This window comes from Chrysemys picta, unplaced genomic scaffold (assembly GCF_011386835.1).
Source record: "Chrysemys picta bellii isolate R12L10 unplaced genomic scaffold, ASM1138683v2 scaf164, whole genome shotgun sequence".
NCBI classification, from domain to species: Eukaryota; Metazoa; Chordata; order Testudines; family Emydidae; genus Chrysemys; species Chrysemys picta.
This window is the reverse complement of record NW_027052871.1, coordinates 3,584-22,422: the sequence shown is the minus strand read 5'-3', so window position 1 is coordinate 22,422 and position 18,839 is coordinate 3,584. Positions and strand designations below refer to the sequence as shown.

At 57.3% G+C, this 18,839-nt stretch overlaps 1 pseudogene; it reads right to left on the bottom strand.

Annotated features, from left to right (window-relative positions):
• Positions 1 to 228: 228 nt before the first annotated feature.
• LOC135978194 (cAMP-dependent protein kinase catalytic subunit alpha-like) lies at positions 229 to 17,190 on the bottom strand (annotated as a pseudogene).
• Between the last annotated feature and the right edge of the window lie 1,649 nt (positions 17,191 to 18,839).

The window sequence follows — 18,839 nt, the reverse complement described above, 5'->3', positions numbered from 1 at the left end:
CACAGCGATAAAATAACCTCTCCCCTACTGCCTGCGATGCCCGTTTATCCATCGACCAGATGCCACCTCCCCATTTAAGCGCGGACGCTCGTCCCTTTGGGCTGCCAACTCCAGGCGAGTTCAGATACCGCTAATGGCAGCCGCCGACCCCCCAGCCACATCCCTGAACTCTTTGAGCCTCCGGGGAGAGGAACAGCTCCCGGCTCATCACAGCAACAACAACCGTCCCCTAGAGCCGAACAGCCCATTATTTTTTTTTAAACCAAACTTTATCGGTAATTGTTTCAAATATGTTTACAAAAAGCACACTGTTAAAGAGGAAGTGGGGGCTGAGGGGGGTTGTTTTGTTTTTTCCAGTGAAACAAGGTTTGTCAGAGGACACAGACGTGTGTCCGGGGCAGGGTGGATGATATCCCCACCCTCTAGATGGGACTCTCAAGCTTCTTTGTGGGAAAGGGGGATTTTGGGGGGAGGGCTACTGGCCCTAGAACTCAGCAAACTCCCTGACGCACTCCTCAGTGATCGAGACACGAATCTCCTTTTCCTAAGAGTCATTGAAGTTACTCGTGTCGTCCGGGCCTTTGCACTCTGGTATAAAGGGAGCTTCCACCTGAAAAGGGAGGGGGGGGCCAGGTTGGGCACGAGGTGAGGGATCAACATTTGTATCCCCCCCACCCCACTCCTGGGTCTGCTAGGGGCGCACGATCAGGCCCCCAACTTTGTAACAAGGCAGGCAAGGATCAGCCCCCCTCGTCCCCCAATCCAGTCAGAAACCCTCACACTTTTCAATCATGGAAGGGGGAGCCCATAACCCTGCTTAGGAGCCCAGGAACAGGGCCACCAGCACTCTTAAGAGATACAGGATCGGGCCCCTTAGCAACCAGGTGAGGGACGCAGGATCAGCGCCTCCTCAAGCCCCCTTTTTTCTAGCCAGAACTCCCTCCTCTCACTTTGCAATCAGGGAAGGGCAGGGAGTCATGAGCCCGTTGGATCCCCGAAAGAGCCCCCACTTGCATCATCATGTTTTAATCAGGACCTTCAGCACAGCCCTCTCCCACCGGAGCTAGAAGAATAACGCCATTAGCTGGCAGCAGCAGTAGTAGGCTGTTATCCTCAGGGGGTGGGGACTGGACCATGCTTTTGCCACCATGTTACAAACAGGTGACTGAGGGCTCCCTACTTTAAACCAATGCTGGGTGAGCATACCACCCCCTAGTGGCTGGACCCAGCCACAACACCCTGCTACAGAGTCCCAGGAACCAATGCACTCCTACAGGCCTGGGCACTGATGATCCCAGGTTCAATTCCTGCTGACGGAGGTCGCATGCATGTGGAAGTTACCCAGGCTCTCCTCTGCCAGCCGCCACCCACCACTGCCCTCCTACCTTCCTCTGGTAGACGGCGTTCCAGTCAGTGGTAGCAAACCACTTGTGGTTCTTGATGTCGTTGACCCAGTTCTCGAGGTTGCCAAAGCGTCTGGTGAGGTCCATCTGCAGCAGGTTCCGGAGCAGGTCCCTCAGCTCCGAGCTGAAGTGAGACAGGAACCGGAACTGGGGTGGGGAAGGAGAGAGAGGTCTGGATTTTACCTGCCCTGCCCTCGTGGCTAGATTCATAGATACACCTAATAATGTACAGCCCCTTGCATGGCTATGCCTGGGTGCTGAGACCCTACCATAATACACCTAGTAATGTACAGCCCCTTGCACAGGGGGTCCTGGGCTACACCTGGGGTGCCTAGGCACTACCATAATACACCTAATATGTACATCACCTAGCACAATGGGGTCCTGACCCATGACTGGGGCTTGTAGGCACTATCGTAATACACCTAATAATAAATAACAAGCCCTTTAAAAACACTGCAGGACAATGAGTGGACAAGAAGTGGTGGGGTGGGAGGCTACTGAGGACTGACACAGGAGCTGAAATGGTTAATTAGTAGCATCCACCCCCCCCCCCCCCAGCTCTTACTGAGCATTTTTCCTCCACAGATCTCAAAGCAGGGCTGCCGCATCATTATACTCATTTTACATAAAGGGAAACTGAGGCACAGGGAGACGTGACTTGCCCAAGGTCACTGAGCAGGCTGGTAGGAGAACCGGGAACAGAACCCAGGCCTGTTGAGTTCCCCACTAGCTTTAAAGCTGACTTGTGTCCAACACGAGTTCTCGGAGATCCTGGCGAGAAGGCGCTGGGGTGGGCAGAGGAATATTATGGGCTCTTGGTTACTATGGCGATGAGTGCTCTACCAGTGCCTGGAGATGACTGATGTGTTTAAGGAATGTTTAGTCTTGCAACGTAACAGGGCTGTGGAGGGTTTTGCAACTCACAACAGCGTACAAGAAAACCAAAGGCACCTGTTCCAGGAGTCCCCATAAGAGTTACAGGGAGCACATTGGTGGTAGGATGGGGGATGGAGTCCATGTGTTGGGGAAATAGGGGTACGTGGCAAGGGAGGGTCTATGTGTTGGGGTGCAGGGGGAATGGGGTACATGACAGGGAGGATGCCCACGTGTTGGGGATTGGGGGAGCATGGGAGGGCATGAGCCTGTTGGGGGCGCAGCGTGTGAGCATCTCTCTGATCAGTCGCTGAGACGTGGCACCCCCCTTTCGCTGGCAACACTCCCCCCAAATCACACAAGTGTCCCCTCCCCCAGCCCACATACCTTGCCAGGACGATCTTCTCGTAGATCCGATTGGGCTGTATCGCGAAGAACAGGGGGTAACCAGCCACCAACTCATAGATGAGGACGCCCAGGGCCCACCAGTCCACAGCCTTGTTATAACCCTGCCTGGGGAAAGCAGGCCAGGGTCATGCACCGAACGTTTGGGGGGCGGGAGGAACCACCTGGTGACCAGGGATCAGCTAGAGATCAAGCAGCGGACAGGCCTTCCCCAGCTCAAATTGCCGAGGATGATCTCGGGGGCCAGGTATTCCGGGGTCCCACACAGAGTCCAGGTTCGGCCTTTCACCCACTTGGCAAGACCAAAATCCATCACCTGGAGCCAAAACACAGAGAGGGGAGAAGCTGGATCAGCCCGGAGGCTGTGACAGCAGGAGGGGGAGGGGAAGAGCAGATGATTGATGTATTCTGGCCGTGTTGGGGTGTCTTGGCTTTGGCAAGGGGATGGCAGGAGAGAGATTTGGGCAGGGAGGAAGTCACTGCAGGGAGCCAGGAGCCAGCTCTGGGATGGGGAAGGGAAGGAGAGGGGGAGGGGCAGCAGCGTCACCTTGATGTAGCCCTGCTGGTCTATCAGGAGATTCTCTGGCTTCAGGTCTCAGTAGATGACATCCAGCGAGTGCAGATACTCAAAGGTCAGGACGATCTGAGCAGCGTAGAACCGGGCGTGAGGTTCACTGCAATGAGGTGTGAGGAGAACGTGGGAATCGTGGGCCAGATCCGCCCCCTCTCAGCCAGCCCAGCACCCTCGGCCCCCTGCCACCCCCACCTTCACCTTCCTTATAGATCTCCAGGCAAGATGCCCCAACGCTTCTAGGCTAGGTGGCCCCATCTGCCCTACCCAGACCACTAGACCTAGCACACACATCCCACCCCCATTGCTAGACCCCTGACTCCATCCCAGGCAACCCAGGGCAAGCCCCTCCCAGACCAGCATCCCCCCCGTAACCCCAACACACACACCCATGGACCCCCAGCTCCTTCCAGCCTGACTCCATCTAGCCCTGGCATCCCTGCCACTGACTGTGGCTAGTGCTGGCAGAAGACCTCAGCAGCCCTCCCCATAGGGAATCCCTTCCTGACCAGCCCAGCTGGGGATCAGGTCACGCCCTGCAACATGAGAATCAAAGCCAGCGTCGCTGCAGATGCTGCTAGTGGATAATAGGTCTAGTTCTCTACTGAACTAAATCCCAAATTCACAGCTGTGGAAACAGTGGCACAGAGTGATTCTCCCCCCTTCCCACAAGGAGTGAATGGCAGAGGCAGGAAAAGGACCCAGGAGTCCCAACTCCCAGTCCCTCTCCTCTAAGTGCTAGATCCCACTGTCCTCCCTGAGCCAGGGATACAACCCAGGAGTCTAACAGCCACCCAGCTCTAACCGTTAGCGACACTGTCCCCAACATCGGCTCCCATGGCAACGTTCACCTGAACCTCCCGATCCGCCGTAGGTGGGAGAACATCTCTCCGTCCGGGATGTATTCCATCACCATGTACAGATTGGAGTTATCCTAGAAGGAAATGCAGCAGCAACGGAGTGCAAGATTCACTCCGAGCCCCCGTCAGCGCCTGCGACACCAGGATGAAACTGCTCCCCACACCCTGCTCCTTTATTACCCCTTCCCTTTCTGGGTGCTAACCCCACACGTCCCCAGGGAGCCTGATGCACTGGCCTGGCTTCCACATAGCACACAATGCAGTGCACCCGCTCTCTGGGAGATGACAGCCTACTACTGCCGCCAGCTGCTGCTGTTACTCCTTTAGCTCAAGGGCCGGAGGGACTGTGCTGTGGTGCGGAAGGTCCCGGGCACACACCTGCAGTGGGAGTTGCTGCACAGAGGCAGCTGGGGGAGACTCACTAATGAGAGGGCACGAGCTTTATTTGCGTGGAATATTTAGTGCTAGAGCCCTAGAAAATCCAACCCCTCCCCACACCTCTGGTCTAGGGGCAGGGACGGGCAGGCCCAAGATGGATTTCCCAGTTGTGATGTCTATGATCAAAGGGGAAATCCAACCTGCCGCCAGGTCAGACACCCCAAAGGAACGGAAGCAGGAAGTGAAAATTCTCAAAAGCAGAGTGTGAAATTGACCAGGCTGGTTTCATCCTCCCTTGCAGCTGCAAAGTCGAAGAGCAGCCTCCGAAGTAACTCCGCTGAGCCCAACAAAGCCATTCCGCTAGTGAGACCCTGCCCGGCTCCGTGGTGAGAACATGAGCACAGAGCACCCTTGTTTTTTCCAATGGTTTGCATGTAGAGGGGGTGGGACTCAGTTTCCCTGGGTGTTACTGGTTTAACGAGGTGATGGGAGAGGGAGCTTGTTGTTACGGAGGACCAGTGACAGAACTTGGGACCCCAGCCTATGGCCCTGGAGAATGGATACCCCAGCGACTGGTGACCTGGTGACCAGGAGGCCCAGCTTGGGAGTTCTGGTTCTGGCCAGTGGGAAGACAAGGGGCTGTGAAGAGAGGACCCCGGTGACCTGACCAGGCGGTTCCAGACACAGGGGGCCAGAGGACAGCTGACAGGAGAGGAGGCCATGGGGACCCTGTTTACCAGGACAAAGGACATAGGCTGGACTTGGGGGAGGTGGTATCCAGTGGCGTAGCCAGCTTCTAAGAGGAGGGGGAGCAAATATAAAAAAGGCGCCCCGCTTTGGCTTCTCCTCCAGCCGCATTGCCCCTCCCCCCCATGGCTCCTCCTCCCCTGCCGTGCCACCCCCGTGGCTCCCCCCCTTGCTCCTCCGGCCACCATGCTGTGCTCCCCCCCCGCTCCTCCGGCCGTGCCCGCCGCCCCCCCATGGTGGCTGGCCACGCTGCAGGCCGCCAGGCTGCGCCCCCCGCCCCTACTCCTCCAGCCGCGGGCCACATGCCGCGCCCGCTTCTTCGGCCGCCACTGGTGGGCCGTGCTGCAGGCCACATGCCGTGCGCCCCCCCCCCACTCTTCCGGCCGCTTTTGGGAAGGCGGGGGATGCGGCTGCTCCCCCTGCACCCCGCTACTGGTGGTATCAGATGCCCAGCTGGGAAGCAGGGGGGCTCGGGTCTGGAGAGAGAGAGCAGGCAGAGCCCACCTGGATGCAGGCGAGACTTGGATGTGCTGGGTTGAGGGAGGCCAGGCCCGAGGGCCCTGAGAGTTTCCTATGCTGTGTTCAGCCGCTCAAGAAACCCTCCTGTTTTACGCTGGCTGAGAGTGCCTCCGGTCTAGAGAACGGGGTTGTATTATTCCCTCTGGGAGTGAAGGCCCTGGAGGTCCAGAGCGAGTGGACTCCCTTAGGGGACCCATGGCAAGAGACAGGTGTGCTAAGGCTCAGAGAGGTGTGGTTCCAGGAGGTGGAGGGGCTTAACCCCTGAGAGAAAGTGGACCCCTGAGAAGGGCTGTCACACTGAAGGAGGTTCCCCCAGGGACTGCATGGGGCCAAGAGTGGGCATGACCTGTGAGTCTGGGACAGTAACTGTTAATAAACAGAGGTTAAGGATATTTCTGTGTGAGGCTCTTTCACTGGGAAAAGACTCTGCAAACCCGCAGAGTGTGAGGTGACGCCCTGAGCCTACGAAGGGTGAGGCCAGGTGCCTAAAGTCAGAGGATTACGCCTTGAGCCCCAGGAGCAGGGTAAAGGTGGGTGCCCAAGAGCGTAAGGGGAACAATGCCTGAACCCTGCTGTCTCTAAGGGGACGAAGGGAGCTCAGCCCATCCTTGGTCTCCCTGCTCAGACAGTTCTGCTCTGCGTGACGTGGGCCTTCCTGACCCTGTACCAGCTAAACAGGCCCCCAACACCCTAGTGGTACCTTGATGGGGCCCAGTCAGCACATATCAGGCAAGACTGTCGTAGGAGAATCGATTGGCTCAGCGAGCCAGCCTGTGTAACAGCAGCCTCTGGCCCCAGTGCTACTGTGTCACCCAAGAGCTACATGGCACGGAGCAGGGGTGACATTTCCATTGAAGCAGCTTCTGCAGACAAGGGGCCAGAGATCAAAGCTATTTAACCCAAGAACGATGAGGGGCCCCAAGAAAACGACTCTGCCAGCACTGCCTGTCACTAACACGCCCATCACCCTAGTCTCCAGGCTGCCGCAGGGGCTGCGATTTACCCTGCAGCCTCCTCTGAGCTGACGACTCTTCGTCGCTACAACCCATTAACCTCAGGCTGACAGACAGGAGACAGGTCTCCCTTCAGAGCCAGCCCCTCTTTAATCAGGCCGGCCACAGGGGGTGCTATGGAGCTCGAAGGCACAACTCTCTTTGCTCTCCCCCCTACACACAGGGTGTAGCTCACAGGCCCCAAGAGCCAGGTTCAGAGAAGAGGGTCCAAGCCCCATTGCCGGGGCTTGAATTTTAGCTTTCACAGAAACTCCTGGGACAGTGTACCCCATACGGCTTTATGGGGAGGGGGCGCTTATAAATGTATGTATGACATAACTGGAATATGTTTTGTGCTGCCTGTGCCATGTAATATATCTCCGTAAAGGTTCTGGTCTACTGTATCTATTCATCCTATTTGTACATCTAGATCGTTTTCTACTTGAGGTTAAGAATATGGGCTGTATGCTGGCTTGGTTTCTAAGTGAGCTTTGGGAGGCATTTGGTCAGCTTCTTTAGGAAGGAATTTGCCAGGTTAAGTACCTGATCAGGAAACACTTGGAGAACAATGCATCTTGGAATGCTCCAATCCACATAAGAGGTCTTCCTGGAGACATGCAAGATACCATGTGGACAATGGCTGCGGCCTGTAAAGACTGAGTCATGCAGGGACATGTGACTTGCCCAGGTGACTCCAGAACTCCATCTTGGAGCTGGACTTTGCATAGGAGGGGGGTCTCCACCCACAAGAGAGAGTCTATTTAAACCCTTTGGAGACCCCTCCATTTTGTCTTCAGCTGGCTAAGGAAGGAGCCTCTCCACCCCCCAAGGATACTTGAAGGGAACTGGAACAAATGACAGCAACTACAGGGGGTGTGAGTGATTGCTGGACCCAGGCTAAAAGGAGATTAGCCTGTAAAAGGGAGCATTCTGGAACTGGTGAGGAACTTAACTGTATTTAGTTTGATTAGACATAGATTTGTGCATTTTATTTTATTTTGCTTGGTGACTTACTTTGTTCTGCCTGTTACCACTTGGAACCACTTAAATCCTATTTTCTGTATTTAATAAAATCACTTTTTATTTAGTAATTTACTCAGAGTATGTATTAATACCTGGGGGAGCAAACAGCAGTGCATACCTCTCTATCAGTGTTATAGAGGGCGAACAATTTATGAGTTTGCCCTGCATAAGCTTTATGCGGGGTAAAACGGATTTATCTGGGTTTAGACCCCATTGGGAGTTGGGCATCTGAGTGCTAAAGACAAGCACACTTCTGTGAGCTCTTTTCAGGTAAACTTGCAGCTTTGGGACAAGTGATTCAGACCCTGGGTCTGTGTTGGAGCGGACTGGAGTGTCTGGCTCAGCAAGACAGGGTGCTGCAGTCCTGAGCTGGCAGGGAAAACAGGAGCAGAGGTAGTCTTTGCACATCGGGTGGCAGCTCCCAAGGGGGTTTCTGTGATCCAACCCGTCACAACTCCATCAGGAGGAAACAATCCCACGTGATGGTTTCAAAGTCTCCACAAAGCCAATTGTGCATGAAGTTAGGACTTCCTCTGAGACACCCCCCCGCCCCCCGCACAGCAAAGCAGAGCTCATGCCCTAGGGACAGCGCAAGGGAGCTGGAAACTGAAACTGACTAGAAACAAAAGCAAAACCGACCAGGTTGGGGGTGGGGGGAGGGAGTATCACTGTTCAAAACCTGGAGTCAAAAGCAGAACAGAAGAGACTGAAAAAGGGGAATGATCAAAATTGATTTTTCTTAGCTCCAAACCTGATCCTAGATGTCACGCCAGGAACGTTTGTTCTCAAGATATAAGAGACGAAGACTGTGCCCTTCGACCCCTTCAGCACAGCTTTGGTTTTAAATAGGAAACAAATCGAGGGGATTGTGGGATCGGGGGGGGGGACAGGGACGCAGCCCAGGACTGGGCTGGCAAGCAAAGGACATCTACCTTGAAGGAATACTCCAGTTTGATGAGTAATGAAAAGTCAGATCTTCTTCTGCTGGCCCCTCCCACACACTCCCCTCTTCTGCACCCCCACGCAGGGTTCTGCTCCATATCCCTCCCCCTCACTGGGGATTCCACGGCCTCAGGCCAGATCTCCGCGGTAGCCTCCTGCGTCTCACCTTCTGTTTATCCAGGATCTTCATGGCATAGTGATTCCCGGTCTCTTTGTGTTTCACCAGCATCACCCTCCCGAATGGGCCTGTGCTCAGGGTCTTGATTCGATCAAACTGATCCAAACTGGCCGTGTTCTGGAAGGGGGAAAACAAACCTGACGGGGGGACAGACTGGTCCTGGGGGCACCAGGAAGGAACCTGCCTGGGACAGTAGGATTTGCACTGCAAGACTGGAGGGGTCTTTAATGACCATGAGGGGGTTAGTCTGTATCCGCAAAAAGAACAGGAGTACTTGTGGCACCTTATATATGCATCCGAAGAAGTGGGCTGTAGTCCACGAAAGCTTATGCTCTAATAAATTTGTTAGTCTCTAAGGTGCCACAAGTACTCCTGTTCTTTTTGCGGATACAGACTAACACGGCTGCTACTCTGAAACATGAGGGGGTTGTTCTTGAGAACATTGATATGAAGTAGATGTCATATTTCACCACCAGAGGGCGCCAAAGGAAACCGCTACATTTTGAATGAGACACGGACAAGGGATTCCCTGCTCCTTAGGCAGAACCAAAATCCAGTTCCAGACAGGCGACCCGCCCAGCTCCATTCAGTGGGGGCTGGTGCGTAAGAGGCGGGGGAGGGGCTGGGAGTCAGGACTCCTGGGTTCTAGCCCTCGGTCTGTGCGGAGAGGGAATGAAGTGCAGTGGTCAGAGGGCAGGAAACTAGGAGTCACAAGATCGCTTCCTAGTTCTGCCACCAACTTCCTATACCCTTGACCAAGTCCCTTCCCCCTCTGGGCCTCAGTTTCCCCATCTGTGCCATGGCGTTAATGACACAGGGTGTGCGGGAGGACTAGCAAAGTGAAAGTGCTGCACAACCACCCCAGGCGGGATTTCCAGTGGGGACAGACCCAGGGCTGACCTCAAAAGCTTTTCCGGCACCTACAAACTCGGGCACTGCGCCCAAGCACAGGCAGCAAACGGAGGCCCTTTGAACAGAGTCCCTGTTAACACAACCCCCGGGAGCCAATCTGGGGCTGGGCTGGACGACCACGCTGGGGCCTTGGGAGGAGGATGCGGCAGGGGGAGACAGGCTGGATCAGGAGGAGTCCCACATGGTTAGTGTCCCTCTCGACCAGCAGAGTGGAGTTGAACCTACAGAGTTCTTGGCCCTCCAGTTACCAGAGGGCAGATTGGGGGGGGGGGTGGAGAGCAACATGGTCCACTCAGCCCCAGGAGCAAAAATAACCCCAGACCCTTAGCAGAGGCTGTGTGGCAAGGTGGCTCAGCGATGGGGAAAGAGATCCAGGGGGTGATTGCAGAGTAATCAGCCTGGGGCTACAGAGGCCTTGATTGGGGGGTGCTGGTGGGGGTGAGAAGGTGATCTGGGTTGGGGGCACAGTACCTGGGAGGGGTTCTCCCATTTCTTGAGGAAGTCTTCTTTGGCTTTGGCTAGGAACTCCTTCACTGTAAGGGAAACAGAAAGGGAGCAGCGTGAGGAGTCAGGAGTGGTGGTTTCAGGGCAGCAGCCGTATTAGTCTGTATCCTCAAAAAGAACAGGAGTACTTGTGGCACCTTAGAGACTAACAAATTTATTAGAGCATAAGCTTTCGTGGGCTACAACCCACTTCATCTGAAGAAGTGGGTTGTAGCCCACGAAAGCTTATGCTCTAATAAATTTGTTAGTCTCTAAGGTGCCACAAGTACTCCTGTGGGTTGTAGCCCACGAAAGCTTATGCTCTAATAAATTTGTTAGTCTCTAAGGTGCCACAAGTACTCCTGTTCTTTTTGAGGAGTGGTGGGGCACCCAGCCTAATGGACACAGCTCCCCTTTCAGCCCCCCCACCCCCCGCTCAGTGAAGAGGCATGCAGTCACAAAGGGGGATGGCAGTGCCTGATTGGCCACAAAGGGTGGCTCAGCTGGGGATTGGCTAGAGAGAGGTCCATGCAGGGGCGCTCCCAAAACACCCCCACCCCCAGGCCTGCCCCTGGACACACCGAAGAACCCCGTCAGGGAGGGCTAATGCAGCCCCCAGCGCCTACCAAAGGGGCGCACTTGTGCCTCAAACCCCCTGCCCCCGCTGAACATGCCACTCAAGGGTGCCTGTTCCACGCCCCGCAACACACAACCTGCACCCCACAAGGAGACACTCGTACAACCCTCCAGTCAAATGACGTCACGATGCGTGGATCACTTTGCCCTAATGGGAGGATACAGGAGCTACACTGCTGCCAGCAAAAGGGGTGAAGGGGGAGGAGATTCCCCCCTAGCTTAAAGGGCAGAGGCCTGTGTGTAGCCTTCTCTCAACCATGCAGGCAGCAAGCACCAATCACACAGACAGACAGACACACACACACCTGCAGAAAGCAGCCGGAAAAGTCGCAAACCCCAGTTGGGCTTTGCCCACAAAGGGGTTAAAACAACCAGCCGCAGCCTCCACAGCAGCAGCCCGGGAACAGCAGGTGCCCGGTTCTCTGGCATCCAACCAGGTGATCCTTCCTTCGCCAGCCGGGCTCCCTGTCCTTGCTGCCAGATCCCAGAACCACGGGAGGGGGGACTGATTTCCCAGGACAGCTACTTCAAGAACGGGGAAACCTGGACCAGTGACAACCGCAGCAGGGAGAGGGCTGAGGGTTTGCTTCCTAGATGAAAGGGCAGAAGGGAGCCGGGCGGCAGCTGCCGGGCTCAGTTCCGGCTGGACCGACCATGTAACGCTGCCGGGTTTCAAGCTGTAGTGTTGATGGTGTAGTACGGCCTAGAACCTTGGACAGGTGTCTTTTTAAAATCAAAATATGTAAGGGCAGCGCCAGCCCTCTCCCAGGCACATTTAACAATTAACTTGCAAGAGGAAATGTCCGTCTCCCTGGGGAATCTCTCGGTGGGAGCAGCCGACGGCAGGAGCACACGCACGCTGGGAGATCAGCTCCCTGGGCATCGCTCTATGGGTGATCGGGGGGTGAAAGTTCCACTGTGCCAACCCCAGAGGCGGCTGTCTCAGGCGAGCCCAACGCTGACGCTCCAGCAGATTTCCCCATTTGCGAGTTTCTGATCCCAAAGCGCCCCCTACAGGCCAAGGCCTGCAACCAGCACAGTAAGGCACTCAGCAGGGTAAGCTGCTCCAGGCAGAAAGACATGGCCACATGGTAGATGCCTCCCAGGTTCACACTGTGATGCGGTTGCCAAGAGCTTGTTTGCCAGAGGAAGGACCCTGCCAGCCCTGTGGAGACGCCAAGGAGAAGAGCCTGGCGTGATGCAAGGGGCTCTGCGGGGAGCACGGTAGCGTCAGGGAAGGCAGTAACCATTTCTCAGCTGTGGTGAGCAGTGCTGCACGCAAGGGGGGAAATTCAGGACTCCTGGGTTCTATCCCCAGCTCTGGATCTAGTGGGACAGAGCAGGGGGGACAAGGAGTCCCGACTCCTGAGTTCTCTTCCAAATCTAGGCAAGTCACTTCACCTTCGTCTCAGTTTCTCCATGTGTCAGCAGAGCCGATCCTGCCTCGTCTTTGGGAAGACGCTGTGTCCTTTCCATCCAAAGATCCCAGTCTAAGCACTAAACCACATCAGTTAATATCTTCCCTTAAAGCTATCATCATCCCCAGCCTGCCCCCGCACACCCAACAGACCAGGGCTCATGAGTCAGAAACCAGCCTGGGAACTGACCAGTGCAAAGAGGCCCACAGGTGGCAATGTCACAGCCCATCTGCCCAGCACAGGGCACCCCACAATCACCTCTTCACCACTGCCTGCCCCCTCCACCGGCTTCTGCTGCAGAGAAAGTCACTAAGGGGTTACTGCACCTGCCTCTGAGCCAGCCGGGAGATAGGCGACTGGCACGTGCACAGTGGTATACTGGGCAATCCAGCGTGGCACTGCCCGCAGCCCTGACTCTGCAAACCCTAATGCCACATGTGGAGCGTTACTCATGGGAGGAGAGTTACGCCCCTGTGTCCTTGCAGGATCGGAGCCCAAGTTCCTCACGGAAAACGGATATAAAACAACATAAAAAGCTCAGACGGTGCTTTCACCGAGTCAATGGGCCAGAGGCGCAGGTAGCGTGAATCGCATGGCTGTATTGACTTGAAAACTGCATCACACCAGCCGAGGATCTGGCCCCATTGATGCCAATGGCCCGAGGGTGATTTGCACCAGCCGGGGAGCCGGCCCTGTATCTCCAAGGCTTAACTTTGTTTTCTTAAGTTCCACCAGGCCCAAGGGAGCAGCCGACTGTAGCCCAGCAGCCCTGGCGCGGGCCATCGCCCAGGGGTGCTGATGGGAGCATCCAGCTCGTGCCAAGGTCACCGTTCGCCGCACACTAATCCCAGCGTGCTCTGCCTTGGGGGGGAAACTCCGACCCGTCCAGCCCTCATCCCAGCCCTTCTGCTTCTCAACTTCACCTTTTCTATTTTGGCTGTCACAAGGAGGAAGCCAGGAACACCTGTGCTCACAGGCAGGTTAGCAAGGCAGCCCAGGGGGCGGCTCAGCCAGGGGAGAGCTTCATCGACCTTCATTACCTGGAGAGTCTTTAAACCACAGGGACTGGCTCAGACCCAAGGTCCATCTAGCCCAGGATCTTCTGACAGCTGCCAGCACCAGCTGCTTTGGAGAAGGTGCAAGACCCCTGTCGAGATGAGATCACCTGCCAGAGGGGAGATGCCTCCTTGCCTCTGACAGAGGTTGGCTCATGCTCTGAAGAGGGAACGTCAATAGCCTTTCCAGCCACCTTGGTTAGTTTTCTTACCCCTCACTATTATCACTCTGTCCACTTAAATGTTGTATTGGGTTCAGAATCCTGGTCTCTCTCAGAAACACAACATGGTATGACAGTCAGGCAGCAGTGAGTTCCACAGGTTAATAGCACAACAGGACATCTCCTTTGCTCAGTTTTCAATTTACTGACATTTTGGCAAATGCTTGTGCCTTGCCAGGCAGGCTGAGCAGAGGAAGGGTGGTCCAGTGGTTAGAGCGCTTACCCTGGCTGACCTGGGTTTGATTCTCAGCTCCCGCCAGACTCCCTGAGGGTGTGTCTACACCGTAATAAAAGACGTGTGGCTCAACCACAGCTGGCTCAGGGGCTAAAAACTGCACTGTAGACATTCGGGCTGGAGCCTGGCTCTGAACCCCAGCGAGGAGGGAGAGGTTCCGGGAGGGAGAGAATTTTTTGATGAAAATGTTTTTCCCTCAGAAAGTGCCAATGTGCCAAAGCCGGAGCTGTTTGCAGGATAGGGGGGGTTGGACAAATATCCCCATTTGGGAATCATTGGGAAACCGTTTCCAAGCTGCCCGAACGCCCTGCTCCGACATTTCTCAACGGCTCCACATTAGTTCAAAACCACGTCATTTCACCATCCCAGGGAATTTATACTGAAAAGGTAACAACAAAAATTAAAAGGTCAAAATGAAGGCCAAGCATTCCAGCTGCCCTGCTACCAGGTCAGCTTTCGGATGGCCAGCGTGCAAAGAGTTTGACTTCTCACCCTGATTTAGGGATGGCACTTTTTTTAATATCTCCAAAATCCTCCTAGGACGACGCTAATAAAGCAGGGAGAACAGCACTGCCCCTTCCACATAGATGCGGTGAAGGTAACTGTACTCACATGTGAGGTGCGCAGATACTACAGTAATTAGGACCATATCAACACCCTATACAGAAGCACCCCATATACTTTCTCTATCCCATTCATAGAACATCACCCATGGGATTAGTCACAGGCATTTTGATGGTGCGCCTTCAACCAGAGGCCAAAACACTGCTGAATGAAGGGTAGCTCTCTCTCTCTCTCACACACACACACACACACACTTCCTGCTCTGAACGGAAAGGTGATCCCAGTAGCTCCACAACGCACAGAACCACCGCTCGGCTACAGTGCCGCCAAGGCAGGAAAAGGCAGCAGAGCTCCTAACGCCAGTTAAAGGGATGGGAGGGTGGGTCTCAATCAAACTCCCCTGATCTGACCCTGCGCCACGCCATCCAGGGTTATTTTGTGGCTAAGGTGGAGGAACGGGAGTCAGGACTCTGGGGTCTCTCTCCAGTTCTGAGAGGGAGGTCTGGTGGTCGGAGCAGGAAGGGCTAGGAGCCAGGACGCCTGGGTCCTTTCCCCAGCTCTGAGAAGGGAGTGAGGTCTAGAGGGGAGAGGCTGGAGTCAGGACCTCTGGGTTGTATCCGTGCCTCAATTCCCCATCAGGAAAAGGCAAATGATACTTCCTTTTTCTCAACCTTTTGCCCGTCTTGGTCTATTCAGGCTGCAAGCTCCTGGCGCAGGGACAGCCTCTCACTGCACCTGTGGAGTACCTGGCACTGAGCTCAGCATGGTGCTACCACAGTTCAAAAATCACCGCTGGGCACAGAGTGGGGTCTAGTGGGTTAGAGCAGGGGTGAGGCGGAGGGTCAGAACTCCTTGGTTCTGTTCCCAATCACAGGAGGGCTGTGGGGTCCAAGGGTTAGAGAAGGGCAGAACTAGGAGCCAACTGGGACTGGCCTCTGCCACCAACTTGCTCTTTCACCTCAGGCAAATCACTGCACCTGGGAGCCTCAGTCTTCCCCAACCTCCTCCTCCATTTGTGAACGGTCACTGACCCCCCCCTCTCCCCCCCCCCCCCCCCCCCCCCCCACACACTCCTACGCACGCTGGGGCCTAACACTGACAGATGCTGCCGGGTGTGGTGACAGCTCCGGGTCTGATCGCAACAGACACCACTGGATGGTCCCGTTTTATACTGTCAGCTGCTCCTCCCCTTTACAGCACCAGCCCCCGATCAGCAAACATTCATTTACTAGCAATTTTTGGGGAGCCGAGACCCATGACCCCTAGGGCTGGTGCTCCCTGAACCAGCAGGACAGGTTGCAGGCAACGCTACCAGTGGGACTTGCATCCAGGCAATGCAAAGGGCGAAGAGATCAGCTAACTGTTCTCAGCTTATGGCTAGAGAGGCGTGAGGGGAAACAGCAATTAAGAGGGGATGTGTAGGAGTGGGAAGATGAAGGAAGACGGGGGACCCCAACAAAACCACCTCTGCAAATGTGTCCAACACCTGGTTGGAGCGATCAGGGTGCAATACCCCAGGGCAGTGGGCCTCAACCTTTTTTCATTTGCAGACCCCTAAACATTTTTGAATGGTGGTGCAGGCCCGTTTGGATATTTTAGACAGTCTGTGGAGCCCCACAGGTTGAGAACCACTGCCCTAGGGTCCCCACAGCTCCAACTTGCCTCCCGCCCCGGGCATAGGGCCAGAAAGAGACACCTCAGATGTGAATGGAAAGGGCTGTCCTAGACCAATGGTTCTCAATCTCGGACGACTGCTTGTTCAGGGAAAGCCCCTGGCGGGCCAGGCCTGTTTGTTTACCTGCCGTGTCCGCAGGTCTGGCAGATCTCAGCTCCCAGTGGTTCGCTGCTCCAGGCCAATGGGGGGTGCGGGAAGCAGTGGCCATTACGTCCCTCGGCCATTGGCCTGGAGCTGAGAACCTAGGCAGAAGCCTATAGACTGATAATGATCATGATTAATATGTGCTTGATATATGCTCCTGATCGTCCATAAAAAAGATCATAAAGCGTAATGCTTAAAACTAACTTCTGCTTCATGAAGAATGGTTAAATTTCCTTTTTCTAAAGGACAAAGACATTTATAAAATAACATGGTGTAAAGCTATTATTATCACAAATTGCAAATAAAAACTTTTTACATGAATAAGCATTTTACTTGCTTGGGAGCATTTGCCTCATGGCGCAGAAATTTGAACTCTGCTTCAAAAATTTGAACAGAAGAATTTTTTTGCACACATGGCCTGTCAAAAACTAGAGGGAACATTGCCCGGTACCTCCTAACGCAGCCCCCCCCCCCCCATGCCCCGCACTCACCATACCCCCGTGCTCCCTCCTCCCCCCACCGCGGCTTGGGCCCCAAACTCTCTTCATCCCTCCCAGGGCCCCGATCCCACCGCCAGGCCTCCCATTCCCCGTTCCCCCCATCCTGTGCTCCCCACTCCCAGCTCCCCCCCCGCGGGGCCCCGATCCTCCCTTCAGGCCCCGCGCTCTCCCCACCCCCCAGGGGCCCCGATCCTCCATCCAGGCCCCGCTCTCTCCCGCCCCGGGCCCCGATCCTCCATTCAGGCCCCGCGCTCTCCCCCCCCAGGGGCCTCAATCCTCCCTTCAGGCCCCGCGCTCTCCCCACCCCCCAGGGGCCCCGATCCTTCATCCAGGCCCCGCTCTCTCCCGCCCCGGGCCCCGATCCTCCATCCAGGCCACGCGCTCTCCCTGCTCCCCCCAGCACTCACTGCTCTCCGGCTGGCCGCCCAACTTGGACATGGCCCCATGGCGCATCGCTGCTCCCTCCGGCGTGCGCTGCCCCCCGGCAACTCGCCGAGACCGTTATCGCCTCCCCTCCCCCCACGGCGGCGGTTCCTCGAGCCGCCCACGTGCGCCTGCCGCTGCCGCTGCCGCTGCCGCGCGCACAGCCGGCCAATCAGCGCGCGTCACCCGCCTGCCTCCGCCAATCCCCACCTCCTCGCTGGCTGTGCCTGGGGGATGAGGAGGGAAGGGCTGGGGGAGTCCCAGGGCTGTGCCTGGGGGACGAGGGGGGAGGGGCCGGGAGAGTCCCCGGGCTGTGCCTGGGGGACGAGGGGGGAGGGGCCGGGGGAGTCCCCGGGCTGTGCCTGGGGGATGATGGGGAGGGGCTAGGGGAGTTCCCGGGCTGTGCCTGGGGATGAGGGGGGAGGGGCCGGGGGAGTCCCCGGGCTGTGCCTGGGGGATGAGGGGGGAGTCCCCGGGCTGTGCCTGGGGGATGAGGGGGGAGGGTCCGGGGGAGTCCCCGGGCTGTGCCTGGGGGATGAGGGGGGAGGGTCCGGGGGAGTCCCCGCGCTCTGCCTGGGGGAGGAGGGGGAGGGGCCGGGGGAGTCCCCGCGCTCTGCCTGGGGGATGAGGGGAGAGTCCCTGGGCTGTGCCTGGGGGATGAGAGGAGAGTCCCTGGGCTGTGCCAGGGGGATGTGGGGGAAGGGCCGGGGGAGTCCCGGGCTGTGCCTGGGGGATTGGCGGGGGGGGGGGGAGGGCTGGGTGAGTCCCGGGCTGTGCCTGGGGGATGAGGGGGAGGGGCCGGGGGAGTCCCCGGGCTGTGTCTGGGGGATGAGGGGGGAGGGGCCGGGTCAGTTCCCGGGCTGTGCCTGGGGGATGAGGGGGAAGGGTCGGGTCAGTCCCCGGGCTGTGCCTGGGGGATGAGGGGGGTGGGGGCGGGGGAGTCCCCGGGCTGTGCCTTGGGGATGAGGGGGGAGGGGCCGGGTCAGTCCCCGGGCTGTGCCTGGCGGATGAGGGGGGAGGGTCCGGGGGAGTCCCCGCGCTCTGCCTGGGGGAGGAGGGGGGAGGGGCCGGGTCAGTCCCCGGGCTGTGCCTCGAGGATGAGGGGGGAGGGGCCGGGGGAGTCCCAGGTCTGTGCCTGGGGGATGAGGGGGGAGTCCCCGGGCTGTGCCTGGGGGATGACGGGGGAGGGCCGGGGGAGTCCCCGGGCTGTGCCTCGGGGATGAGGGGGGAGGGCCGGGGGAGTCCCCGGGCTGTGCTTGGGGGATTGGGTCGGGCGGGAGGGGCCGGGGGAGTCCCCGGGCTGTGCCTGGGGGATGAGAGGGGAGTCCCTGGGCTGTGCCTGGGGGATGTGGGGGAAGGGCCGTGGGAGTCCCCGGGCTGTGGCTGGGGGATGAGGGGGGAGAGGCCGGGGGAGTTCCCGGGCTGTGCCTGGGGGATGAGGGGGAGGGGCCGGGTCAGTCCCCGGGCTGTGCCTGGGGGAGGAGGGGGGAGGGTCGGGTCAGTCCCCGGGCTGTGCCTGGGGGATGAGGGGGCTGGGGGCGGGGGAGTCCCCGGGCTGTGCCTTGGGGATGAGGGGGGAGGGGCCGGGTCAGTCCCCGGGCTGAGCCTGGGGGATGAGGGGGGTGGGGGCGGGTCAGTCCCTGGGCTGTGCCTGGGGGATTGGCGGGGAGGGCTGGGTG